This window comes from Scyliorhinus torazame, chromosome 11 (assembly GCF_047496885.1).
Source record: "Scyliorhinus torazame isolate Kashiwa2021f chromosome 11, sScyTor2.1, whole genome shotgun sequence".
Classification (NCBI taxonomy): domain Eukaryota; kingdom Metazoa; phylum Chordata; class Chondrichthyes; order Carcharhiniformes; family Scyliorhinidae; genus Scyliorhinus; species Scyliorhinus torazame.
The window spans coordinates 216,314,080-216,341,804 of NC_092717.1; the positions used below are offsets into that span (position 1 = coordinate 216,314,080).

The 27,725-nt window shown below is 45.6% G+C and overlaps 1 protein-coding gene across 2 annotated transcripts in view; it reads left to right on the forward strand.

Moving 5' to 3' along the window:
* The window catches only part of LOC140385786 (G-protein coupled receptor 20-like), a 93,943-nt gene that overhangs the window by 12,658 nt on the left and 53,560 nt on the right, over positions 1-27,725 (forward strand). Inside the window, exon 1 of one of the 2 annotated variants that reach the window (XM_072468301.1) lies at positions 25,521-25,574. The exons of the other annotated variant lie outside the window; for it this stretch is intronic. The gene's annotated coding sequence lies outside the window, so the exon portion shown is untranslated. Of the gene's footprint in view, positions 1-25,520; positions 25,575-27,725 lie in introns of those variants that run through there. 2 annotated transcript variants of the gene reach the window in all.

Genomic DNA, 27,725 nt, shown 5'->3' on the forward strand with positions numbered 1-27,725 from the left:
GACTGAGGTTAGAGTAGTGTATGGAGACTGAGGTTAGAGTAGTGTATGGAGACTGAGGTTAGAGTAGTGTATGGAGTCTGAGGTTAGGGTAATGTATGGAGTCTGAGGTTAGGGTAATGTATGGAGACTGAGGTTAGAGTAGTGTATGGAGTCTGAGGTTAGAGTAATGTATGGAGTCTGAGGTTAGGGTAGTGTATGGAGCCTGAGGTTAGGGTAGTGTATGGAGACTGAGGTTAGGGTAGTGTATGGAGTCTGAGGTTAGGGTAGTGTATGGAGTCTGAGGTTAGGGTAGTGTATGGAGACTGAGGTTAGGGTAGTGTATGGAGTCTGAGGTTAGAGTAGTGTATGGAGACTGAGGTTAGAGAAATGTATGGAGACTGAGGTTAGAGTAGTGTATGGAGACTGAGGTTAGTGTAGTGTATGGAGTCTGAGGTTTGGGTAGTGTATGGAGCCTGAGGTTAGAGTAATGTATGGAGTCTGAGGTTAGGGTAGTGTATGGAGACTGAGGTAGGGGTAGTGTATGGAGTCTGAGGTTAGGGTAGTGTATGGAGCCTGAGGTTGGAGAAATGTATGGAATCTGAGGGTAAAGTAGTGTATGGTGACTGAGGGTAAAGTAGTGTATCGAGTCTGAGGTTAGAGTAGTGTAGGGAGTCTGAGGTTAGAGTAATGTATGGAGTCTGAGGTTAGAGTAGTGTATGGAGTCTGAGGTTAGAGTAGTGTATGGAGTCTGAGGTTAGAGTAGTGTATGGAGTCTGAGGGTAAAGTAGTGTATGGAGTCTGAGGTTAGAGTAGTTTATGGAGTCTGAGGTTAGAGTAGTGTATGGAGTCTGAGGGTAGAGTAATGTATGGAGCCTGAGGTTAGAGTAGTGTATGGAGTCTGAGGGTAAAGTAGTGTATGGAGTCTGAGGTTAGAGTAATGTATGGAGTCTGAGGTTAGAGTAGTGTATGGAGACTGAGGTTAGAGTAATGTATGGAGCCTGAGGTTAGAGTAGTGTATGGAGTCTGAGGGTAAAGTAGTGTATGGAGTCTGAGGTTAGAGTAGTTTATGGAGTCTGAGGTTAGAGTAGTGTATGGAGTCTGAGGTTAGAGTATTGTATGGAGTCTGAGGTTAGAGTAGTGTATGGAGTCTGAGGGTAAAGTAGTGTATGGAGTCTGAGGTTAGAGTAATCTATGGAGTCTGAGGTTAGAGTAGTGTATGGAGTCTGAGGTAAAGAAGTGTATGGAGTTTGAGGTTAGCGTAGTGTATGGAGAATGAGGTTAGAGTAATGTATGGAGTCTGAGGTTAGAGTAATGTATAGAGACTGAGGTTAGAGTAGTGTAGGAGTCTGAGGTTAGAGTAATGTATAGAGACTGAGGTTAGAGTAGTGTATGGAGTCTGAGGTTAGAGTAATGCATGGAGTCTGAGGTTAGAGTAATGTATGGAGACTGAGGTTAGAGTAGTGCATGGAGTCTGAGGTTAGAGTAATGCATGGAGTCTGAGGTTAGAGTAATGTATGGAGTCTGAGGTTAGAGTAGTGTATGGAGACTGAGGTTAGAGTAATGTATGGAGTCTGAGGTTAGAGTAATGTATGGAGACTGAGGTTAGAGTAATGTAAGGAGTCTGAGGTTAGAGTAGTGTATGGAGAATGAGGTTAGAGTAATGTATGGAGTCTGAGGTTAGAGTAATGTATAGAGACTTAGGTTAGAGTAGTGTAGGAGTCTGAGGTTAGAGTAAGGTATAGAGACTGAGGTTAGAGTAGTGTATGGAGTCTGAGGTTAGAGTAATGCATGGAGACTGAGGTTAGAGTAGTGTATGGAGTCTGAGGTTAGAGTAGTGTATGGAGTCTGAGGTTAGAGTAATGTATGGAGTCTGAGGTTAGAGTAATGTATGGAGACTGAGGTTAGAGTAGTGTATGGAGTCTGAGGTTAGAGTAGAGAATGGAGACTGAGGTTAGAGTAGTGTATGGAGTCTGAGGTTAGAGTAATGTATGGAGTCTGAGGTTAGAGTAGTGTATGGAGTCTGAGGTTAGAGTAGTGTATGGAGACTGAGGTTAGAGTAGTGTATGAAGTCTGAGTTTAGAGTAGTGTTTGGAGTCTGAGGTTAGAGTAGTGAATGGAGACTGAGGTTAGAGTAGAGTATGGAGTCTGAGGTTAGGGTAATGTATGGAGTCTGAGGTTAGGGTAATGTATGGAGACTGAGGTTAGAGTAGTGTATGGAGTCTGAGGTTAGAGTAATGTATGGAGTCTGAGGTTAGGGTAGTGTATGGAGTCTGAGGTTAGGGTAGTGTATGGAGACTGAGGTTAGGGTAGTGTATGGAGTCTGAGGTTAGGGTAGTGTATGGAGTCTGAGGTTAGGATAGTGTATGGAGACTGAGGTTAGGGTAGTGTATGGAGTCTGAGGTTAGAGTAGTGTATGGAGACTGAGGTTAGAGTAATGTATGGAGTCTGAGGTTAGAGTAGTGTATGGGGACTGAGGTTAGAGTAATGTATGGAGTCTGACGCTAGTGTAGTGTATGGAGTCTGAGGTTAAAGTAGTGTATGGAGACTGAGGTTAGAGTAGTGTATGGGGACTGAGGTTAGAGTAATGTATGGAGTCTGAGGTTAGAGTAGTGTATGGGGACTGAGGTTAGAGTAGTGTATGGAGACTGAGGTTAGAGTAGTGTATGGAGTCTGAGGTTAGGGTAGTGTATGGAGTCTGAGGTTAGAGTAATGTATGGAGACTGAGGTTAGAGTAGTGTATGGAGTCTGAGGTTAGAGTAGTGTATGGAGTCTGAGGTTAGAGTAGTGTATGGAGTCTGAGGTTAGAGTAGTGTATGGGGACTGAGGTTAGAGTAATGTATGGAGTCTGAGGCTAGTGTAGTGTATGGAGTCTGAGGTTAAAGTAGTGTATGGAGACTGAGGTTAGAGTAGTGTATGGGGACTGAGGTTAGAGTAATGTATGGAGACTGAGGTTAGAGTAGTGTATGGAGTCTGAGGTTAGAGTAGTGTATGGAGTCTGAGGTTAGAGTAGTGTATGGAGACTGAGGTTTGAGTAGTTTATGGAGCCTGAGGTTAGAGTAGTGTTTGGAGTCTGAGGTTAGGGTAGTGTATGGAGTCTGAGGTTAGAGTAATGTATGGAGACTGAGGTTAGAGTAGTGTATGGAGTCTGAGGTTAGTGTAGTGTATGGAGTCTGAGGTTAGAGCAGTGTATGGAGACTGAGGTTTGAGTAGTTTATGGAGCCTGAGGTTAGAGTAGTGTATGGAGTCTGAGGTCAGAGTAATGTATGGAGTCTGAGGTTAGAGTAATGTATGGAGACTGAGGTTAGAGTAATGTATGGAGACTGAGGTTAGAGTAGTGTATGGAGTCTGAGGTTAGAGTAGTGTATGGAGTCTGAGGTTAGAGTAATGTATGGAGTCTGAGGTTAGAGTAATGTATGGAGACTGAGGTTAGAGTAGTGTATGGAGACTGAGGTTAGAGTAGTGTATGGAGACTGAGGTTAGAGTAGTGTATGGAGTCTGAGGTTAGGGTAATGTATGGAGTCTGAGGTTAGGGTAATGTATGGAGACTGAGGTTAGAGTAGTGTATGGAGTCTGAGGTTAGAGTAATGTATGGAGTCTGAGGTTAGGGTAGTGTATGGAGCCTGAGGTTAGGGTAGTGTATGGAGACTGAGGTTAGGGTAGTGTATGGAGTCTGAGGTTAGGGTAGTGTATGGAGTCTGAGGTTAGGGTAGTGTATGGAGACTGAGGTTAGGGTAGTGTATGGAGTCTGAGGTTAGAGTAGTGTATGGAGACTGAGGTTAGAGAAATGTATGGAGACTGAGGTTAGAGTAGTGTATGGAGACTGAGGTTAGTGTAGTGTATGGAGTCTGAGGTTTGGGTAGTGTATGGAGCCTGAGGTTAGAGTAATGTATGGAGTCTGAGGTTAGGGTAGTGTATGGAGACTGAGGTAGGGGTAGTGTATGGAGTCTGAGGTTAGGGTAGTGTATGGAGCCTGAGGTTGGAGAAATGTATGGAGTCTGAGGGTAAAGTAGTGTATGGTGACTGAGGGTAAAGTAGTGTATCGAGTCTGAGGTTAGAGTAGTGTAGGGAGTCTGAGGTTAGAGTAATGTATGGAGTCTGAGGTTAGAGTAGTGTAGGGAGTCTGAGGTTAGAGTAATGTATGGAGACTGAGGTTAGAGTAATGTATGGAGTCTGAGGTTAGAGTAGTGTATGGAGTCTGAGGTTAGAGTAGTGTATGGAGTCTGAGGTTAGAGTAGTGTATGGAGTCTGAGGGTAAAGTAGTGTATGGAGTCTGAGGTTAGAGTAGTTTATGGAGTCTGAGGTTAGAGTAGTGTATGGAGTCTGAGGGTAGAGTAATGTATGGAGCCTGAGGTTAGAGTAGTGTATGGAGTCTGAGGGTAAAGTAGTGTATGGAGTCTGAGGTTAGAGTAATGTATGGAGTCTGAGGTTAGAGTAGTGTATGGAGACTGAGGTTAGAGTAATGTATGGAGCCTGAGGTTAGAGTAGTGTATGGAGTCTGAGGGTAAAGTAGTGTATGGAGTCTGAGGTTAGAGTAGTTTATGGAGTCTGAGGTTAGAGTAGTGTATGGAGTCTGAGGTTAGAGTAATCTATGGAGTCTGAGGTTAGAGTAGTGTATGGAGACTGAGGTTAGAGTAATGTATGGAGTCTGAGGTTAGAGTAATGTATGGAGACTGAGGTTAGAGTAATGTAAGGAGTCTGAGGTTAGAGTAGTGTATGGAGAATGAGGTTAGAGTAATGTATGGAGACTGAGGTTAGAGTAATGTATAGAGACTGAGGTTAGAGTAGTGTAGGAGTCTGAGGTTAGAGTAAGGTATAGAGACTGAGGTTAGAGTAGTGTATGGAGTCTGAGGTTAGAGTAATGCATGGAGTCTGAGGTTCGAGTAATGTATGGAGTCTGAGGTTAGAGTAGTGTATGGAGTCTGAGGTTAGAGTAATTCATGGAGTCTGAGGTTAGAGTAATGTATGGAGTCTGAGGTTAAAGTAGTGTATGGAGACTGAGGTTAGAGTAATGTATGGAGTCTGAGGTTAGAGTAATGTATGGAGACTGAGGTTAGAGTAATGTATGGAGTCTGAGGTTAGAGTAATGCATGGAGTCTGAGGTTAGAGTAATGTATGGAGTCTGAGGTTAGAGTAATGTATGGAGTCTGAGGTTAGAGTTGTGTATGGAGTCTGAGGTTAGAGTAATGCATGGAGTCTGAGGTTAGAGTAATGTATGGAGTCTGAGGTTAGAGTAGTGTATGGACACTGAGGTTAGAGTAATGTATGGAGTCTGAGGTTAGAGTAATGTATGGAGACTGAGGTTAGAGTAGTGTATGGAGTCTGAGGTTAGAGTAATGCATGGAGTCTGAGGTTAGAGTAATGTATGGAGTCTGAGGTTAGAGTCGTGTATGGAGACTGAGGTTAGAGTAATGTATGGAGTCTGAGGTTAGAGTAGTGTATGGAGACTGAGGTTAGAGTCGTGTATGGAGACTGAGGTTAGAGTAGTGTATGGAGTCTGAGGTTAGAGTAATGTATGGAGTCTGAGGGTAAAGTAGTGTAGGGAGTCTGAGGTTAGAGTAGTGTATGGAGTCTGAGGGTAAAGTAGTGTATGGAGTCTGAGGTTAGAGTAGTGTATGGAGTCTGAGGTTAGAGTAGTGTATGGAGCCTGAGGTTAGAGTCGTGTATGGAGTCTGAGGGTAAAGTAGCGTATGGAGTCTGAGGTTAGAGTAATGTATGGAGTCTGAGGTTAGAGTAGTGTATGGAGACTGAGGTTAGAGTATTGTATGAAGTCTGAGGTTAGAGTAGTGTATGGAGTCTGAGGGTAAAGTAGTGTATGGAGTCTGAGGTTAGAGTAATCTATGGAGTCTGAGGTTAGAGTAGTGTATGGAATCTGAGGGTAAAGTAGTGTATGCAGTCTGAGGTTAGCGTAGTGTATGGAGAATGAGGTTAGAGTAATGTATGGAGTCTGAGGTTAGAGTAATGTATAGAGACTGAGGTTAGAGTAGTGTTGGAGTCTGAGGTTAGAGTAATGTATAGAGACTGAGGTTCGAGTAGTGTATGGAGTCTGAGGTTAGAGTAATCTATGGAGTCTGAGGTTAGAGTAGTGTATGGAATCTGAGGGTAAAGTAGTGTATGCAGTCTGAGGTTAGCGTAGTGTATGGAGAATGAGGTTAGAGTAATGTATGGAGTCTGAGGTTAGAGTAATGTATAGAGACTGAGGTTAGAGTAGTGTTGGAGTCTGAGGTTAGAGTAATGTATAGAGACTGAGGTTCGAGTAGTGTATGGAGTCTGAGGTTAGAGTAATGCATGGAGTCTGAGGTTAGAGTAATGTATGGAGTCTGAGGTTAGTGTAGTGTATGGAGTCTGAGGTTAGAGTAATGCATGGAGTCTGAGGTTAGAGTAATGTATGGAGTCTGAGGTTAGAGTAGTGTATGGAGACTGAGGTTAGAGTAATGTATGGAGTCTGAGGTTAGAGTAATGTATGGAGACTGAGGTTAGAGTAATGTAAGGAGTCTGAGGTTAGAGAAGTGTATGGAGAATGAGGTTAGAGTAATGTATGGAGTCTGAGGTTAGAGTAATGTATAGAGACTGAGGTTAGAGTAGTGTAGGAGTCTGAGGTTAGAGTAAGGTATAGAGACTGAGGTTAGAGTAATGTATGGAGACTGAGGTTAGAGTAATGTATGGAGTCTGAGGTTAGAGTAGTGTATGGAGTCTGAGGTTAGAGTAGTGTATGGAGTCTGAGGTTAGAGTAGTGTATGGAGTCTGAGGGTAAAGTAGTGTATGGAGTCTGAGGTTAGAGTAGTTTATGGAGTCTGAGGTTAGAGTAGTGTATGGAGTCTGAGGGTAGAGTAATGTATGGAGCCTGAGGTTAGAGTAGTGTATGGAGTCTGAGGGTAAAGTAGTGTATGGAGTCTGAGGTTAGAGTAATGTATGGAGTCTGAGGGTAAAGTAGTGTATGGAGTCTGAGGTTAGAGTAGTTTATGGAGTCTGAGGTTAGAGTAGTGTATGGAGTCTGAGGGTAGAGTAAGGTATAGAGACTGAGGTTAGAGTAGTGTAGGAGTCTGAGGTTAGAGTAAGGTATAGAGACTGAGGTTAGAGTAGTGTATGGAGTCTGAGGTTAGAGTAATGCATGGAGTCTGAGGTTCGAGTAATGTATGGAGTCTGAGGTTAGAGTAGTGTATGGAGTCTGAGGTTAGAGTAATTCATGGAGTCTGAGGTTAGAGTAATGTATGCAGTCTGAGGTTAGAGTAGTGTATGGAGACTGAGGTTAGAGTAATGTATGGAGTCTGAGGTTAGAGTAATGCATGGAGTCTGAGGTTAGAGTAATGTATGGAGTCTGAGGTTAGAGTAATGTATGGAGTCTGAGGTTAGAGTTGTGTATGGAGTCTGAGGTTAGAGTAATGCATGGAGTCTGAGGTTAGAGTAATGTATGGAGTCTGAGGTTAGAGTAGTGTATGGACACTGAGGTTAGAGTAATGTATGGAGTCTGAGGTTAGAGTAATGTATGGAGACTGAGGTTCGAGTAGTGTATGGAGTCTGAGGTTAGAGTAATGCATGGAGTCTGAGGTTAGAGTAATGTATGGAGTCTGAGGTTAGAGTCGTGTATGGAGACTGAGGTTAGAGTAATGTATGGAGTCTGAGGTTAGAGTAGTGTATGGAGACTGAGGTTAGAGTCGTGTATGGAGACTGAGGTTAGAGTAGTGTATGGAGTCTGAGGTTAGAGTAATGTATGGAGTCTGAGGGTAAAGTAGTGTAGGGAGTCTGAGGTTAGAGTAGTGTGTGGAGTCTGAGGGTAAAGTAGTGTATGGAGTCTGAGGTTAGAGTAGTGTATGGAGTCTGAGGTTAGAGTAGTGTATGGAGCCTGAGGTTAGAGTCGTGTATGGAGTCTGAGGGTAAAGTAGCGTATGGAGTCTGAGGTTAGAGTAATGTATGGAGTCTGAGGTTAGAGTAGTGTATGGAGTCTGAGGTTAGAGTATTGTATGGAGTCTGAGGTTAGAGTAGTGTATGGAGTCTGAGGGTAAAGTAGTGTATGGAGTCTGAGGTTAGAATAATCTATGGAGTCTGAGGTTAGAGTAGTGTATGGAATCTGAGGGTAAAGTAGTGTATGCAGTCTGAGGTTAGCGTAGTGTATGGAGAATGAGGTTAGAGTAATGTATGGAGTCTGAGGTTAGAGTAATGTATAGAGACTGAGGTTAGAGTAGTGTAGGAGTCTGAGGTTAGAGTAATGTATAGAGACTGAGGTTCGAGTAGTGTATGGAGTCTGAGGTTAGAGTAATGCATGGAGTCTGAGGTTAGAGTAATGTATGGAGTCTGAGGTTAGTGTAGTGTATGGAGTCTGAGGTTAGACTAATGCATGGAGTCTGAGGTTAGAGTAATGTATGGAGTCTGAGGTTAGAGTAGTGTATGGAGACTGAGGTTAGAGTAATGTATGGAGTCTGAGGTTAGAGTAATGTATGGAGACTGAGGTTAGAGTAATGTAAGGAGTCTGAGGTTAGAGTAGTGTATGGAGAATGAGGTTAGAGTAATGTATGGAGTCTGAGGTTAGAGTAATGTATAGAGACTGAGGTTAGAGTAGTGTAGGAGTCTGAGGTTAGAGTAAGGTATAGAGACTGAGGTTAGAGTAATGTATGGAGACTGAGGTTAGAGTAATGTATGGAGTCTGAGGTTAGAGTAGTGTATGGAGTCTGAGGTTAGAGTAGTGTATGGAGTCTGAGGTTAGAGTAGTGTATGGAGTCTGAGGGTAAAGTAGTGTATGGAGTCTGAGGTAAGAGTAGTTTATGGAGTCTGAGGTTAGAGTAGTGTATGGAGTCTGAGGGTAGAGTAATGTATGGAGCCTGAGGTTAGAGTAGTGTATGGAGTCTGAGGGTAAAGTAGTGTATGGAGTCTGAGGTTAGAGTAATGTATGGAGTCTGAGGTTAGAGTAGTGTATGGAGACTGAGGTTAGAGTAATGTATGGAGCCTGAGGTTAGAGTAGTGTATGGAGTCTGAGGGTAAAGTAGTGTATGGAGTCTGAGGTTAGAGTAGTTTATGGAGTCTGAGGTTAGAGTAGTGTATGGAGTCTGAGGTTAGAGTATTGTATGGAGTCTGAGGTTAGAGTAGTGTATGGAGTCTGAGGTTAGAGTATTGTATGGAGTCTGAGGTTAGAGTAGTGTATGGAGTCTGAGGTTAGAGTATTGTATGGAGTCTGAGGTTAGAGTAGTGTATGGAGTCTGAGGGTAAAGTAGTGTATGGAGTCTGAGGTTAGAGTAATCTATGGAGTCTGAGGTTAGAGTAGTGTATGGAGTCTGAGGTTAGAGTATTGTATGGAGTCTGAGGTTAGAGTAGTGTATGGAGACTGAGGTTAGAGTAATGTATGGAGTCTGAGGTTAGAGTAGTGTATGGAGTCTGAGGTTAGAGTATTGTATGGAGTCTGAGGTTAGAGTAGTGTATGGAGTCTGAGGGTAAAGTAGTGTATGGAGTCTGAGGTTAGAGTAATCTATGGAGTCTGAGGTTAGAGTAGTGTATGGAGTCTGAGGTAAAGAAGTGTATGGAGTTTGAGGTTAGCGTAGTGTATGGAGAATGTGGTTAGAGTAATGTATGGAGTCTGAGGTTAGAGTAATGTATAGAGACTGTGGTTAGAGTAGGGTAGGAGTCTGAGGTTAGAGTAATGTATAGAGACTGAGGTTAGAGTAGTGTATGGAGTCTGAGGTTAGAGTAATGCATGGAGTCTGAGGTTAGAGTAATGTATGGAGACTGAGGTTAGAGTAGTGCATGGAGTCTGAGGTTAGAGTAATGCATGGAGTCTGAGGTTAGAGTAATGTATGGAGTCTGAGGTTAGAGTAGTGTATGGAGACTGAGGTTAGAGTAATGTATGGAGTCTGAGGTTAGAGTAATGTATGGAGACTGAGGTTAGAGTAATGTAAGGAGTCTGAGGTTAGAGTAGTGTATGGAGAATGAGGTTAGAGTAATGTATGGAGTCTGAGGTTAGAGTAATGTATAGAGACTGAGGTTAGAGTAGTGTATGGAGTCTGAGGTTAGAGTAATGCATGGAGTCTGAGGTTCGAGTAATGTATGGAGTCTGAGGTTAAAGTAGTGTATGGAGTCTGAGGTTAGAGTAATTCATGGAGTCTGAGGTTAGAGTAATGTATGGAGTCTGAGGTTAGAGTAGTGTATGGAGACTGAGGTTAGCGTAGTGTATGGAGAATGAGGTTAGAGTAATGTATGGAGTCTGAGGTTAGAGTAATGTATAGAGACTGAGGTTAGAGTAGTGTAGGAGTCTGAGGTTAGAGTAATGTATAGAGACTGAGGTTAGAGTAGTGTATGGAGTTTGAGGTTAGAGTAATGCATGGAGTCTGAGGTTAGAGTAATGTATGGAGTCTGAGGTTAGTGTAGTGTATGGAGTCTGAGGTTAGAGTAATGCATGGAGTCTGAGGTTAGAGTAATGTATGGAGTCTGAGGTTAGAGTAGTGTATGGAGACTGAGGTTAGAGTAATGTATGGAGTCTGAGGTTAGAGTAATGTATAGAGACTGAGGTTAGAGTAGTATAGGAGTCTGAGGTTAGAGTAAGGTATAGAGACTGAGGTTAGTGTAGTGTATGGAGTCTGAGGTTAGAGTAGTGTATGGAGAATGAGGTTAGAGTAATGTATGGAGTCTGAGGTTAGAGTAATGTATAGAGACTGAGGTTAGAGTAGTGTAGGAGTCTGAGGTTAGAGTAAGGTATAGAGACTGAGGTTAGAGTAGTGTATGGAGTCTGAGGTTAGAGTAATGCATGGAGTCTGAGGTTAGATTAATGTATGGAGTCTGAGGTTAGAGTAGTGTATGGAGTCTGAGGTTAGAGTAATGCATGGAGTCTGAGGTTAGAGTAATGTATGGAGTCTGAGGTTAGAGTAGTGTATGGAGACTGAGGTTAGAGTAATGTATGGAGTCTGAGGTTAGAGTAATGTATGGAGACTGAGGTTAGAGTAATGTATGGAGTCTGAGGTTAGAGTAATGCATGGAGTCTGAGGTTAGAGTAATGTATGGAGTCTGAGGTTAGAGTAGTGTATGGAGTCTGAGGTTAGAGTAGTGTATGGAGACTGAGGTTAGAGTCGTGTATGGAGACTGAGGTTAGAGTAGTGTATGGAGTCTGAGGTTAGAGTAATGTATGGAGTCTGAGGGTAAAGTAGTGTAGGGAGTCTGAGGTTAGAGTAGTGTATGGAGTCTGAGGGTAAAGTAGTGTATGGAGTCTGAGGTTAGAGTAGTGTATGGAGTCTGAGGTTAGAGTATTGTATAGAGTCTGAGGTTAGAGTATTGTGTAGAGTCTGAGGTTAGAGTAATGTATGGAGTCTGAGGTTAGAGTAGTGTATGGAGTCTGAGGTTAGAGTATTGTATGGAGTCTGAGGTTAGAGTAGTGTATGGAGTCTGAGGTTAGAGTAGTGTATGGAGTCTGAGGTTAGAGTAGTCTATGGAGTCTGAGGTTAGAGTATTGTGTAGAGTCTGAGGTTAGAGTATTGTTTGGAGACTGAGGTTAGAGTAGTGTATGGTGCTGAAGAGCGGAAGCACAAGTTTGGTGTCAGATGTGGGGCGAGATTCTCCGACCCCCCCGCTGGGTCGGAGAATCGCTGGGGGCTGGCATGAATCCCGCCCCCGCCGGTTGCCGAATTCTCCACCACCGGATATTCGGCAGGGGCGGGAATCGCGCCGCACCGATTGGTGGGCCCCCCCCCCCGGCGATTCTCCGGCCCGGATGGGCCGAAGTCCCGCTGCTAGAATGCCTGTCCAGCCGCCGTGGATTAAACCACCTCTCTTACCGGTGGGACAAGGCGGCGCGGGCGGGCTTCGGGCTCCTGGGAGGGGCCCACGGGGGGTGCCCCCACGGTGGCCTGGCCCGCGATCGGGGCCCACCGATCCGCAGGCGGGCCTGTGCCGTGGGGGCACTCTTTTCCTTCCGTCTTCGCCACGGTCTCCACCATGGCGGAGGCGGAAAAGACTCCCTCCACTGCGCATGCGCGGGGATGCCGTGAGCGGCCGCTGACGCTCCCGCGCATGCGCCGCCCGCCAATGTCATTTCCGCGCCAGCTGGCGTGGCACCAAAGGCCTTTCCCGCCAGCTGGCAGGGCGGAAATCAGTCCGGCTCGGGCCTAGCCCCTCAAGGTTAGGGCTCGGCCGTTCAAGATGCGGAGGATTCCGCACCTTTGGGGCGGCGCGATGCCGGACTGATTTGCGCCGTTTTTGGCGCCGGTCGGTGGACATCGGGCCGCTTATGGAGCATTTTGCCCGTGATAAGAGAGATTCTAGGAGACAAATGGCAATAAAAGCTGTGGAAGAAGTTACGGTTGTTCCTACTCTTTAGAATGATTCTAGAGTAGTGGGACATCCTAGGAGAGAGGAGCAACAACCTGCTTTAAACATAGAGCATAGAACATAGAAAATACAGCACAGAACAGGCCCTTCGGCACACGATGTTGTGCCGAACCTTTGTCCTAGATTAATCATAGATTATCATTGAATTTACAGTGCAGAAGGAGGCCACCCGGCCCCCCGAGTCCGCACCGGCCCCCGGAAAGAGCACCCCACCCAAACCCAACACCTCCACCCAACACCAAGTCTGCACATCTTTGGACTGTGGGAGGAAACCGGAGCACCCGGAGGAAGCTCACGCACACACGGGGAGGATGTGCAGACTCCGCACAGACAGTAACCCAAGCCGGAATCGAACCTGGGACCCTGGAGCGGTGAAGCAATTGTGCTATCCACAATGCTACCGTGCTGCCCTTAAGAACAAATAAATCTACACTATATCATTTTACCGTAATCCATGTACCTATCCAATAGCTGCTTGAAGGGTCCCTAATGTTTCCGACTCAACTACTTCCACAGGCAGTGCATTCCATGCCCCCACTACTCTCTGGGTAAAGAACCTACCTCTGACATCCCTCCTATATCTTCCACCTTTCACCTTAAATTTATGTCCCCTTGTAATGGTTTGTTCCACCCGGGGAAAAAGTCTCTGACTGTCTACTCTATCTATTCCCCTGATCATCTTATAAACCTCTATCAAGTCACCCCTCATCCTTCTCCGTTCTAATGAGAAAAGGCCTAGCACCCTCAACCTTTCCTCGTAAGACCTACTCTCCATTCCAGGCAACATCCTGGTAAATCTCCGTTGCACCTTTTCCAAAGCTTCCACATCCTTCTTAAAATGAGGCGACCAGAACTGTACACAGTACTCCAAATGTGGCCTGACCAAGGTTTTGTACAACTGCATCATCACCTCACGGCTCTTAAATTCAATCCCTCTGTTAATGAACGCGAGGACACCATAGGTCTTCTTCACAGCTCTATCCACTTGAGTGGCAACTTTCAAAGATGTATGAACATAGACCCCAAGATCTCTCTGCTCCTCCACATTGCCAAGAACTCTACCGTTACCCTGTATTCCGCATTCATATTTGTCCTTCCAAAATGGACAACCTCACACTTTACAGAGTTAAACTCCATCTGCCACTTCTCAGCCCAGCTCTGCATCCTATCTATGTCTCTTTGCAGCCGACAACAGCCCTCTTTACTATCCACAACTCCACCAATCTCCGTATCGTCTGCAAATTTACTGACCCACCCTTCAACTCCCTCATCCAAGTCATTAATGAAAATCACAAACAGCAGAGGACCCAGAACTGATCCCTGCGGTATGCCACTGGTAACTGGGATCCAGGCTGAATATTTGCCATCCACCACCACTCTCTGACTTCTATCAGTTAGCCAGTTCGTTATCCAACTGGCCAAATTTCCCACTATCCCATGCCTCCTTACTTTCTGCAGAAGCCTACCATGGGGAACCTTATCAAATGCCTTACTAAAATCCATGTACACTACATCCACTGCTTTACCTTCATCCACATGCTTGGTCACCTCCTCAAAGAATTCAATAAGACTTGTAAGGCAAGACCTACCCCTCACAAATCCGTGCTGACTATCCCTAATCAAGCAGTGTCTTTCCAGATGCTCAGAAATCGTATCCTTCAGTACACTTTCCATTACTTTGCCTACCACCGAAGTAAGACTAACTGGCCTGTAATTCCCGGGGTTATCCCTAGTCCCTTTTTTGAACAGGGGCACGACATTTGCCACTCTCCAATCCCCTGGTACCACCCCTGTTGACAGTGAGGATGAAAAGATCATTGCCAACGGCTCTGCAATTTCATCTCTTGCTTCCCATAGAATCCTTGGATATATCCCGTCAGGCCCGGGGGACTTGTCTATCCTCACGTTTTTCAAAATGCCCAACACATCTTCCTTCCTAACAAGTATTTCCTTGAGCTTACCAATCTGTTTCACACTGTCCTCTCCAACAATATGGCCCCTCTCATTTGTAAATACAGAAGAAAAGTACTCGTTCAAGACCTCTCCTATCTCTTCAGACTCAATACACAATCTCCCGCTACTGTCCTTGATCGGACCTACCCTCGCTCTAGTCATTCTCATATTTCTCACATATGTGTAAAAGGCCTTGGGGTTTTCCTTGATCCTACCCGCCAAAGATTGTTCATGCCCTCTCTTAGCTCTCCTAATCCCTTTCTTCAGTTCCCTCCTGGCTATCTTGTATCCCTCCAGCGCCCTGTCTGAACCTTGTTTCCTCAGCCTTACATAAGTATCCTTTTTCCTCTTAACAAGACATTCAACCTCTCTTGTCAACCATGGTTCCCTCACTCAACCATCTCTTCCCTGCCTGACAGGGACATACATATCAAGGACACGTAGTACCTGTTCCTTGAACAAGTTCCACATTTCACTTGTGTCCTTCCCTGACAGCCTATGTTCCCAACTTATGCACTTCAATTCTTGTCTGACAACATCGTATTTACCCTTCCCCCAATTGTAAACCTTGCCCTGTTGCACGCTCCTATCCCTCTCCATTAGTAAAGTGAAAGTCACAGAATTGTGGTCACTATCTCCAAAATGCTCCCCCACTAACAAATCTATCACTTGCCCTGGTTCATTACCAAGTACTAAATCCAATATTGCCCCTCCTCTGGTCGGACAATCTACATACTGTGTTAGAAAAGCTTCCTAGACACACTGCACAAACACCACCCCATCCAAACTATTTGATCTAAAGAGTTTCCACTCAATATTTGGGAAGTTAAAGTCACCCATGACTACTACCCTGTGACTTCTGCACCTTTCCAAAATCTGTTTCCCAATCTGTTCCTCCACATCTCTGCTACTATTGGGGGGCCTATAGAAAACTCCTAACAAGGTGACTGCTCCTTTCCTATTTCTGACTTCAACCCATACTACTTCAGTAGGGTGATACTCCTCAAACTGCCTTTCTGCAGCTGTTATACTATCTCTAATTAACAATGCCACCCCCCCCCCCCTCCCCCCTCCCACCTCTTTTACCACCCTCCCTAATCTTATTGAAACATCTATAACCAGGGACCTCCAACAACCATTTCTGCCCCTCTTCTATCCAAGTTTCCGTGATGGCCACCACATCGTAGTCCCAAGTACCGATCCATGCCCTAAGTTCACCCACCTTATTCCTGATGCTTCTTGCGTTGAAGTATACACACTTCAACCCATCTCCGTGCCTGAAAGTACTCTCCTTTGTCAGTGTTCCCTTCCCCACTGCCTCATTACACGCTTTGGCATCCTGAATATCGGCTACCTTAGTTGCTGGACTACAAATCCGGTTCCCATTCCCCTGCCAAATTAGTTTAAACCGTCCCGAAGAGTTGCTTTGTGTGGAGAATCTGTTTTTAAAACATTTCCTTGAATAAAAACTATTAGTAGCCGCAGGACAAAAATGCAATATTTCTAAACCAAATAAATAGTAAATTGACAAGAGTATAAATTACATATATAATAAATAAAATGCATGTATTGAATTTATGTAACAATAGAAAAACAATTGTAATTAATAATAGACATAATAGATGTTTTCTTTGGCATTTTTTGCATCTCTTTTTAAATGTTTTCTTCCTATCTCCAAGAAATGCAAATTTAGATGCTTAGATTAGCCAAGATAAAAACTTTGACTTTTCTTGAGTTACTTTTTTTAGGCTTTTCTCATGATAATGCAATCCAACTGGAAAAGGTTGGAAGTCGCAAATGAGATCTGGGAGAGCCCTAGGTCGCCGACGCCTATCCTAGAATAACATTCATAGAGATGAAGTAGTCGTGACGGTTGTATAGAGCAGAAAAAAGCTGTTTCAGTGGCATCTTCCGTTCCTGCCGTTGTCAAAAGGGTTTCCCGTTATATACATCCCCCCTCTCACAGTCACCAGGAAATCCATGGTGGCGGTTCGCCATCAGTGGGACCGGAAGATCCTGTTGGCGAGATCGGCAGAAAGTTCCGGACAACGTTGAAGACTGGGAACAATTAAAAATGAAAGTTTCAAAAGAAAAAAGATAATAACCCAGAATGTGCTCATGCAGAATGTCACACACACTGTATACACAAGACTATAAAACAGATATTTCATTGCAATACATGATTTACTTTCGGCCCATTATTACAAGTATGCTTGTCTCTCACGTTTCAAGTGTTGGTTTTATGGTGCCTCTTCTGAAAGACACAGTTGGTGTGAGGATTATGTTTTCCGTTGCAGCTTTCTCTTTAAAATGCCGTCTTTGAATAGCATGCACATTTCCAAGCAAAGATCATGGGCGAAATTCTCCAGTATCGGCGCGATGTCCGCCGACTGGCGCCCAAAACGGTGCAAATCAGTCGGGCATCGCGCCGCCCCAAAGGTGCGGAATGCTCCGCATCTTGGGGGGCCGAGCCCCAACCTTAAGGGGCTAGGCCCGCGCCAGACGAATTTCCGCCCCGCCAGCTGGCGGAAAAGGCCTTTGGTGCCCCGCCAGCTGGCGCGGAAATGACATCTCCGGGCGGCGCATGCGCGGGAGCGTTAGCGGCTGCTGACGGCATTCCCGCGCATGCGCATTGGAGAGAGTCTCTTCTGCCTCCGTCATGGTGGAGACCGTGGCGAAGGCAGAAGGGAAAGAGTGCCCCCACGGCACAGGCCCGCCCGCGGATCGATGGGCCCCGATCGCGGGCCAGGCCACTGTGGGGGCACCCTCTGGGGCCAGATCGCCCCACGCCCCACGCCCCCCCCAGGACCCCGGAGCCCACCCGCGCCGCCTGGTCCCGCCAGTAAGGTAGGTGGTTGAATCTACACCGGCGGGACAGGCATTTTAGCGGCGGGACTTCGGCCCATCCAGGCCGGAGGATCGCAGGGGGGGGCCCGCCAACCGGCGCGGCGCGATTCCCGCCCCCATCGAATATCCGGTGCCGGAGAATTCGGCAACCGGCGGGGGCGGGATTCACGCCAGCCCCCGGCGATTCTCCGACCCGGCGGGGGGTCGGAGAATCTCGCCCCATAAGTGAATATACACATGAAAAAGTCTGGATCATAAGTTGTTTAAAAGTCCTTATTAAGAAAGTTAATTTCTCATTTTACTTTGCTATTTCTCTTTCACATACACACACGCACACAAAGATTCACAGATTCTCTTTTCTCTCACTTAATCATATTTTTTACGCTCTTATGCACAGACTCGGGCTTCTCCTTCTCTCAGCATGTCACTGTTCTCCTTATTCACTCAAGTGCACACTCCACTTCTTACACATGCTCAATCTCTCTCTTGTTTTATCCTTATCTCGTATACTTCTTTTCCCTTTCGCCTCTTTCTCACTCAGTTCGGCTCTTCCTCACCACTAATGATTAGCAGTGGATTCCAAAAATGGACTGCTCTGAAATATCGTTTTGTAAATGGAGCGCAAACGAAGTCCGGCCTCAAAAATTCGACTCGGGCTCCAACCACTAGAGTTACGATCAGAGAATGGCACAGCCTCCTCGATGTTGGAGCAAATGGCTATTTTCAGCCATGCACGTGGTTTCTCTGTGGATGCTACCAATCTCTCAATTGAAGTTACAACAAAGTATTTCAGGGCTTTAAACCTAAAGACAGGTTAATGCCATCGCTCACAGAGTTGGTAAAGTAAGTGCAGAGAATGCATCAGTCATTAGAATACTAATGGCTCACAAATTGCCCCTTTGTTGATGTGCGACATGGTCTCCAGGCTCCAGGTGGTACGCCGCTGAATGCTGGAAATGTGAATTGATAACAGTGTAGTCATGTCAATGTTGCATGTTGGAATTCCTGACAGTTAATGAAACAGAAGATAGAGAAAGAAACAGTGTGCGCAACGGAAAAGGAAATAGGGTGAATTAGAGTCAAATTAGATCCAGAAAGAGAAATAAAAAGAGGGCAAGATAGAGAGTTGATTAAGAGAGAAAGGGAAAACAGAAAACAGAAAGGAAAAGTAAGAAAAAAATATGAAGACCAATCAGATGAAGAGTTCATTGTAACCAAGTTGGGTTTGGAAAGAGTCAGGCAGACTCAAAACATTAGCTCCGTCCTCTCTCCATTAATGTTGTCAGACCTAAGGTCGTCCAACATTTTCCGATTTTGTTTCAGATTCCAGCATCCGGAGTAATTTGCTTTTATTTATGGTGTTTGGAAATTGTTGGTTTGTCAGATGTTCTCAGTGAAGGCAGTGTAGATGTGCTAGATTTTCAAATGTTCTTGAGCCCGAAAGTATTGAACCAGCTTCATCATCATCACGAGGAACAGTGGGACTGAAGGGAGAGAGGAACTTAAAATAACCACAATTTCTAGCACAGTAAATACTAGGAATAAGGGACTATAATCCATTGGATTATATGGCCTACTGGACAGAAAACGGGAAACTATGGGTCAGTTAGTCTAGCATATGTCATTGGGAAAACATTAAAATCCATTATTAAAGAGGTTATCTCTGGACAACTTTAATGCAATCAAGCAGAAAGGGAAATCGTATTTGACAAATTTACTCGAGCTATTTGAGGATGTAGCTGACAGGGTGGATAAAGGTGAAACAGTAAATGTAGCCTATTTGGATATTTAAAAGGCATTCGATAGGGTGCCACATAGGATTTTTATAAATTCATTTACAGGGTGTGGGTGTCGCTGGCTAGACCAGCGTTTATTGCCCATCCCTAGTTGTCCTTGAGAAGATGGTGGTGAGCTGCCATTTTGAACCACTGCAGTCTCTGAGGTGTAGGTACGCCCACAGTGCTATTAGAGAGGGAGTTTCAGAAATGTTACACAGCGACAGTGAAGGAACTGTGCTATATTTCCAGGTCAGGATGGTGAGTGACTTGGCGGTGAACCTCCAAGTGTTGATTTTCCCAGGTATCTGCTGCCATTGTCCTTCTAGATGGTAGTAGATTGGAGCTGCTGCCTAAGAAGTCTGGCTGAATTGCTACAGTGCATCGTGTAGATGGTGTACACTGCTGCTTCTGCGTGTCAATGGTGGAAGGAGTGAATGTTTCTGGAAGGAGTACCAATCAAGCAGGCTTGGTATCAAGCCTCTTGAGTATTCTTGGAGCTGAACTCACCCAGGCAAGTGGAGGGTGATCCATCATACTCCTCTGACTTGTGCCTTGTAGATGATTAACAGACTTTGGGGAATCAAGACGTTAATTATTCACCGCAAGGTTCCTAGCCTCTAATCTGCTCTTGTAGTCACTGTTTGTATATTGCTAGTCCAGTTCAGTTTCTGTTCAGTGGTAACCCTCAGGAAGGTTTTAGTGGGGGCTTCAGTGATGGTAATGCCTTTGAAGTCAAGGGGCGATGGTCAAATTCTCTCTTGTTGGAGATGGTCATTACATGGCACTTGTGTGGCGCCAATGTTTCTTGCCACTTATCAGCCCAAGCCTGGATATTTTGCAGGTACTGAACAAGATAAGCATTCATGGTGGTAAATTATTAGCTTGGATAAAGGGCAACTAACAGGAAACAAAGATATGGATGAGGGAGGGACAGGGTTGGCAGCTCGACATCCCCGAATATAGAATCTTCAGGCGGGACAGAGAAGGGGATAAAAGAGGAGGAGGTATTGCATTATTAGTTAAGGAGCCAGTTATCGCAGTAGGGAGAGCTGATACCTTGGAGGCAGCTTCAAATGAAGCCTTGTGGGTAGAGCTTAGGAATAAAAAAGGGACAGCTACACAGCTAGGTGTTTATTCTAACCCCCCTGAAAGTCAGCAGGACATTTAGGAGCTGAATAGCCTCCTCCTGCTTCTACTTTCTATGCAATTGTGTCCCAGGATGCTGTGGGAGGCGAGGGAGCAGATTGCAGGGGCTCTAATCCAAATTTTTAACTCTGGCCACGGGGAGGTACCAGAGAACTGGAGAACAGTTAATGTGGTCCCACTATTTAAGAAAGATTGTAGAGATAAGCCGAGGAACTACAGACCAGTGAGTCTCACGTCAGTGGTGGGGAAACTATTGGAGATAATTCTGAAGGAGAGAATCTATCTCCACTTGGAGAGGCAAGGTTTGCCCAGGAATAGTCAGCATGGCTTTGTCAGAGGGAGGTCATGCTTAACAAATTTGATTGAATTTTTGGAGGCGGTGACCAGTTGATATAGTTTATATGGATTTCAGCAAAATCTTTGACTCGGTCCCACATGGGAGATTTATACAGAAGCCAAAAGCACATGGGATACAGGGTAATTTTTTTAAGGTGGATTCGAAATTGGCTTAGTTGTAGGAGGTAGACGGTGATGACAGGCGGCTGCTTTAGTGACTGGAAGCCAGTGTCCAATGCTGCACCAAGGGGATCTATGCTGGGACCTCTATTATTCATTTATATAAACGACATAGATAACTATATGGGGGGTAGGATCAGTATGTTTGCAAATGACATAAAGATTGGCCGGGTGGTTAACAGTGAGGTTGAGTGGCTTGGGTTAGAGGAAGATATAGGTGGGATGGTCAATTGGGCAGATAAGTGACAGATGGAATTTAACCCTGAAAAGTATGAGGTGATACACTTTGAAAGGAGTAATTTGACAAGGAAGTATTCAATCAATGGCATGACACTGGAAAGTTCCAAGAAACAAAGGGACATTGGCATATTTCTCCATAGATCTCTGAAGGCGGGAGCGCAGGTTAATAGAGTGGTGAACAAGGCATATGGGACACTTGCCTTTTTCAATCGAAGCATAGATTACATAAGCAGCGAGATCATGTTGGAGTTGTATAGAACTTTGGTGAGGCCACAGATGGAGTACTGTGTACAATTCTGGTCCCCACATTATCGGAAGGATGTGATTGCGCTGGAGGGGGTGCAGAGGCGATTCACCAGGATGTTGCTTGGGATGGAACATTTAAGTTATGAAGGGAGATTGGATGGGCTTGGGTTGTTTTCGCTGGAGAAGACTGAGGGGTGACCTGATTGAGGTGAACAAAATTATGACGGACATGGACAGCGTGCATTGGGAGCAGCTGTTCTCCTTAGCTGAAGAGTCAGTGACGAGGGGACACACGTTCAAGGCGAGAGATAGGAGGTTTAGGGGATATTTGAGGAAAAACATTTTTACCAGAGGGCGATGATGGCCTGGAATGTGTTGTCTGGGAGGGTGGTAGAGACAGGTTGCCTCACACCCTTTAAAAAGTACCTGGATGAGCACTTGGCATGTCATAACACTCAAGGCTATGCGCCAAGTGCTGGCAAATGGGATTAGGTAGACAGGTGAGGTGTTTTCCTTCTGTCGGTGCAGACTCAATGGGCCGAAGGGCCTCTTCTGCGCTGTATTTTTCTGGGATTCTGTGACAGAATCAGGATAAGTGGATAATTTTCAGACTGACAAACTGTAACCAATGGAGGGATCAGTGCTGCGGGCTCAAGAATTCATGATCTACATTAATATCTTCGATGAAGGCACTGATTGTATTGCAGCCAGATTTTCTGATGATACAAAGACAGGGAGGAAAGCAAGTTGTGAGGAGGATACAAAGGCTGGGAATTTCCACCCCCTACTCCCACCCCATGGTGGGTTTTCCCATGGCAGACCCAGCAGGTCATTGGCCACTGGCAGGATCTACTGGTCCCACCAAAGTCTATGGGCTTTTGCTTGGTTTGTCTGCCCCACTGCCGGGGAACCCACTGCGGAGGGATAACGTCAGGGGGCCTAGAAGATCCCGCAAGCAGGAAGGGCCAGAAATTCTTGCCTATAGAATCTGCTAAGTGATATAAAGAGGTTAAGTGAGTGAGCAAAAATTTGGAAGATGGAGGGTGTCCACTTTGGCAAGAAGAACAGAAAATACAATTTAAATGAGAGTTCACAATGCTGTAGTGCAGAGGGATCCGGGTGTCCTTGTACATGAATCACAATAAGTTAATATCCAGTTACAGTAAGGGATTAGGAAAGTAAACGGAATGCTGACCTTTATTGCAAGGGGGATAGAGCTTTGATTCCAAATGTCCAGCATCAACAGTATTTTGTTTTTATATGAGGGTGTCACAGTGACACAGTGGTCAGCACTGCTGCCTCACGGCACTAAGGACCCGGGTTCGATTCCGGCCTTGGAATTTGTATGTTCTCCCTGTGTCTGCGTGGGTTTTCTCCGGGTGCTCCAGTTTCCTCCCACATCCCAAGATGTGCAGATTAGGTGAATTGGCCATGCTAAATTTGCCCCTTGGTGCCCAAAGATGTGCAGGTTAGGTGGGATAGGGTGGGGGAGTGGGCCTCGGTAAGGTGTTCCTTCAGAGAGACGGGAGGACTCGATGGGCCGAATGATCACCTTCTGCGTTGTAGTGATTCTATGGATATCAGCCCAAGATCAGCCATGATCTTATTGCATGACAGGGCAGGGCTCAATGGGCCGATTGGCCTACTTCTGAGAGACCACAGATTAATTGTTCTCTTCCCTGGCCTCCAAGGTTGAATACCTGTTGGCGTCTTAAATTTAATCATTATCAGGGTCCTTATGACATCAGTTACTAGCCCTGAATGACTATGGGGTGATTGATTCACAATAACTGCAATAAATCCAGCAATAGCATTAATGTGCAATTCATTTCAATGGGGAGGTTCACATGAGACTGCAATCATTTTGGTTTTGGTGAGGCTAACAGCAATTTGTGGATAATCGGAACTCATGACATATCATCTTCTTCCTCACATATCGTCTTCATCACAAATTGACATTTGTTAACTAATTCTGTGAGCGCTTTGAACATGCCATTGGTTATTCAGCAACTATGATCCAGCAACTTCGGAACTGTGTCTTTCACAGACACAGAAAAGAAGTGTTGATGGGGGGTGGAGTGGGGTGGCACAGCCTTTAGTGGCAAAGCTTTTACATGTGCTTTGAAATAGCATCTGGCTGGATTCTCTGATCCTTTCGGCGACGGGGCGGAGAATCCCCGATGATGCCGAAATTGGGGGCGCACCGCTTTCGCAATGCTCTGCCCCCTGAAAAGCGGTGTACTCTAGGATCCACGGCATCCGTACATTGGCTGAGGCCCGCCCCGCGATTCTCCGGCCCCGACTGGCCGAGTTCCCGACAGCGTGGGCCGTGTGTGGTCTCACCCGTCGGGAACTCAGCGTATCGGCTGCGGACTCAGTCCAGCGCCGCCACAGTCGGGGGAGGGCCGATCCGCAGGTAGGGGGGGACATTATTCGGGGTTGGGGGCAATGTGGTGGGGCGGTCCGGGCACACGAGCCGGCCGAAGGGGAGGAATATTTTGCAGGCCGGCTCCGCGGGCTGTGTCCACCATGAAGCATGGCGTAGCCACTGCAGGTCACAGCCGTGCGCTTGCGCGGCCACAGACATGGCAATTCTCCAGGCCGTATCGGCAGCTAGAGCTGGGTGAGACTGCATGTGAGACTGCATGTGAGATTGCATGTGAGATTGCATGTGAGATTGCATGTGAGATTGCATGTGAGATTGCATGTGAGATTGCATGTGAGACTGCATGTGAGATTGCATGTGAGATTGCATGTGAGACTGCATGTGAGATTGCATGTGAGACTGCATGTGAGATTGCATGTGAGATTGCATGTGAGACTGCATGTGAGATTGCATGTGAGATTGCATGTGAGATTGCATGTGAGATTGCATGTGAGGTTGCCTGTGAGACTGCATGTGAGATTGCATGTGAGACTGCATGTGAGATTGCATGTGAGATTGCATGTGAGACTGCATGTGAGATTGCATGTGAGACTGCATGTGAGATTGCATGTGAGACTGCATGTGAGATTGCATGTGAGACTGCATGTGAGATTGCATGTGAGACTGCATGTGAGATTGCATGTGAGATTGCATGTGAGATTGCATGTGAGACTGCATGTGAGATTGCATGTGAGATTGCATGTGAGACTGCATGTGAGATTGCATGTGAGATTGCATGTGTGACTGCATGTGAGATTGCATGTGAGATTGCATGTGAGACTGCATGTGAGATTGCATGTGAGACTGCATGTGAGATTGCATGTGAGACTGCATGTGAGATTGCATGTGAGATTGCATGTGAGACTGCATGTGAGACTGCATGTGAGATTGCATGTGAGACTGCATGTGAGATTGCATGTGAGACTGCATGTGAGACTGCATGTGAGATTGCATGTGAGATTGCATGTGAGATTGCATGTGAGACTGCATGTGAGATTGCATGTGAGATTGCATGTGAGACTGCGTGTGAGATTGCATGTGAGACTGCATGTGAGATTGCATGTGAGATTGCATGTGAGATTGCATGTGAGATTGCATGTGAGACTGCATGTGAGACTGCATGTGAGATTGCATGTGAGATTGCATGTGAGATTGCATGTGAGATTGCATGTGAGATTGCATGTGAGACTGCATGTGAGATTGCATGTGAGATTGCATGTGAGATTGCATGTGAGACTGCATGTGAGACTGCATGTGAGATTGCATGTGAGACTGCATGTGAGATTGCATGTGAGACTGCATGTGAGACTGCATGTGAGACTGCATGTGAGATTGCATGCGAGATTGCATGTGAGATTGCATGTGAGACTGCATGTGAGACTGCATGTGAGATTGCATGTGAGATTGCATGTGAGACTGCATGTGAGATTGCATGTGAGATTGCATGTGAGATTGCATGTGAGATTGCATGTGAGACTGCATGTGAGATTGCATGTGAGACTGCACGTGAGATTGGAACAATGCTTGTATCAGACAGATGCTTGGTCACACTCTATAGAGCTGGGTTAAACTGAGCTAATGAATTGAGTTGAAAGCATTTTTTCTTCTATTTTTAATGTTATTCTGCAATTCATTTGTTTTGCACGGGTTCCATTTCCCTTTCAAGTCATAGCATCTGACAGATCATTTCCTGCGCGTGGTCAAAGATATCTTCGGAATAATCACACAAAACTCATAGGCTGAGAGAAAGTAATGCAGCTGAAATAAAGCAGATGTATCTCGGGGGTAAAGAGGCAGCTGGAAAGGGGAAGATGTGAGAAGGAAATAAATGTAACTGTAAATTGCGTTATAAAGGAATTCACATGATAAAATTCACTCATCTCCTATTCAAGGCAGTCTACATAATGTGTTGCATGCAAGACAAACTGTCTCCCAAACTACAGCATATCTGCCTCTTCGGACCAGGCAATCCTGAAAGTCCCTCGCTGCTATGAGGAGAGTGGAGAGAAAGTCTGTCATCTTATCGTTAGGCCAGTGACCATGAATCAAATCCCAGAGTTGAAGATGTCTGCGTGGCCAGGATGGGAGTATTTCACCTGCCCAGGATGTACCTGCACAGGAACTTCAAAGCGGTGTTGTAACACGTGAGTGACAGAAAGGAGACCCTGAAAGAAAATCTCAATGGAGCAAGTATAGGAAAATAATCAGTGCCTGACCGAATCAACTTCATTTCCAATATAATTAGCCTCACTGGGGTTCATGTCACTTCTCAGCTAGGATAAGCTCCGTTCTTACCTTGGTGAGGTTGTATCCGGAATACTTTGTGCAGTTTTGATCTCCGCATTTAAGGAAGGATATACTTACATTGGATACGGCACAGCGAAGTTTTACTAAATAGGTCCCTGGAATGAAGGGGTCATCTAATGATGAGAAGCCGAGTGTAAATTGGGCTTATATTCTCTGGAGTGTAAAAGAATGAGAGGCAATCTCATTGAAACGTACAAGAGTCTAAAGGGGGCTTGGATGCTGAGAGATTATTTCTGCTGATCGTGAAATCTAAAACACAGTCTTAGGATAAGAGGCTGATCATAGATTATCATAGAATTTACAGTGCAGAAGGAGGCCATTCGGCCCATCGAGTCTGCACCGGCTCGTGGAAAGAGCACCCTACCCAAGGTCAACACCCCAACCTATCCCCATAACCCAGTAACCCCACCCAACACTAAGGGCAATTTTGGACACTAAGGGCAATTTATCATGGCCAATCCACCTAACCTGCACATCTTTGGACTGTGGGAGGAAACCGGAGCACCCGGAGGAAACCCACGCACACACGGGGAGGATGTGCAGACTCCGCACAGACAGTGACCCAAGCCGGAATCGAACCTGGGACCCTGGACCTGTGAAACAATTGTGCTATCCACAATGCTACCATGCTGCCCTTAATTTAGGACAGATGTGGAGATGCCGGTGTTGGACTGGGGTGAGCACAGTAAGAAGTCTTACAACACCCGGTTAACATTTTGGACTGAGATGAGGAGAAATTACTTCACTCAAAGGCTTGTGAATCTTTGGAATTCTCTGGAGGGTTGTGGATGTTCCATTGTTGAGTACATTTAAGGCTGGTAAAGACAGGTTGTTGGTCTCTCAGTGAAGCGAGGGATATGGGGGGGAATGGAGTTCAAGCCCAAGATCAGCCATGAATGACAGAGCAGGCTCAGAAGGACATACGGTCTACACCTGTTCCTAATTCTTGTGTTGTGTTCTTGTATGTTCCTATAACAGCTCATAGAATCATAGAATTTAGAGTGCAGAAGGAGGGCATTTGGCCCATCGAGTCTGCACCGGCCCTTGGAAAGAGCACCCCACTTAAGCCCACACCCTCAACCTATCCCCGTAACCCAGTAACCCCAATTAACCTTTTTTGGGGACATTAAGGGTAATTTAGCATGGCCAATCCACCTAACCTGCACATCTTTGGACTGTGTGAGGAAACCGGGGCACCCGGAGGAAACCCACGCAGACACGGGGAGAACGTACAGATTCCACACAGATAGTGACACAAGCCGGGAATCGAACTTGGGACCCTGGAGCTGTGAAGCAACTGTGCTTACCGCTGTGCTACCGTGCTGCCCATAGAGGAAGAAATTCTCAGGGTAGCCCAGGAACATACATAGAAACATATACAGAAGATAGAAGCAGGAGGAGGCCATTCGGTCCTTTGAGCCTGCTCCTGCATTCATTATGATCATGGCTCATCATCATGTTCAATACCTTGATTCCACCTTCTCCCCATATCACTTGATCGTTTTAGCCCCAAGATCCATAATTCCGTCTTGAAATCACACAACGTTTTGGACTTTGCTACTTTCTGTGGTAGTGAATTCCACAGATTCACCACTCTCCGGGTGAAGAAAGTTCTCCTCATCTCAGTCCTAAAACCCCTTATCCTCAAAGTATGACCCTAGCTCTGGAACAAAGAACAAAGAACAAAGAAAAGTACAGCACAGGAACAGGCCCTTCGGCCCGCCAAGCCTGTGCCGACCATGCTGCCCGTCTAAACTAAAATCTTCTGCACTTCCTGGGTCCGTATCCCTCTATTCCCATCCTATTCATGAAAATGAAATGAAAATCGCTTATTGTCACAAGTAGGCTTCAAATGAAGTTACTGTGAAAAGCCCCTAGTCGCCACATTCCGGCGCCTGTTCGGGGAGGCTGGTACGGGAATGTATTTGTCAAGATGCCCCTTAAATATCACTGTCGTCCCTGCTTCCACCACCTCCTCCGGCAGCAAG